The sequence below is a fragment of the Priapulus caudatus genome, unplaced genomic scaffold, assembly GCF_000485595.1.
Source record: "Priapulus caudatus unplaced genomic scaffold, Priapulus_caudatus-5.0.1 Scaffold367, whole genome shotgun sequence".
Taxonomy (NCBI): domain Eukaryota; kingdom Metazoa; phylum Priapulida; class Priapulimorpha; order Priapulimorphida; family Priapulidae; genus Priapulus; species Priapulus caudatus.
The window spans coordinates 30,673-31,005 of record NW_014577428.1 but is presented as its reverse complement, the minus strand read 5'-3'; positions in this window follow the sequence as shown (position 1 = coordinate 31,005).

The following is a 333-nucleotide window of genomic DNA, read 5'->3' as shown; positions in this document are numbered from 1 at the left end:
GGGCTCTACGGTTTGGTCTTGGCATCTCGGGGTACTGCTGCGAATACTCGCATCCGTCATTATGGCATTCGCAACTGATGATTTTGGGGCCAGCAGTGCCACAGAATTTAGTTGCTCTAGGCCAGAAGATACATTCTTGATCGTTTGCAGTTTGCGAACATCACTGGTTGACATGATTTAAACAATTCACATAACGTAGCCGTAGTTCTGACGTGAAATGAGATAGGCCACTTGTTTTTCTCGTTTCTTCGTGCCTTCTTTTTTTTAACAATGGCTGGGTAAAATTCATTGTTTGTGACAACAATGTATTGTAGCGGATTTATCACGCAGGAA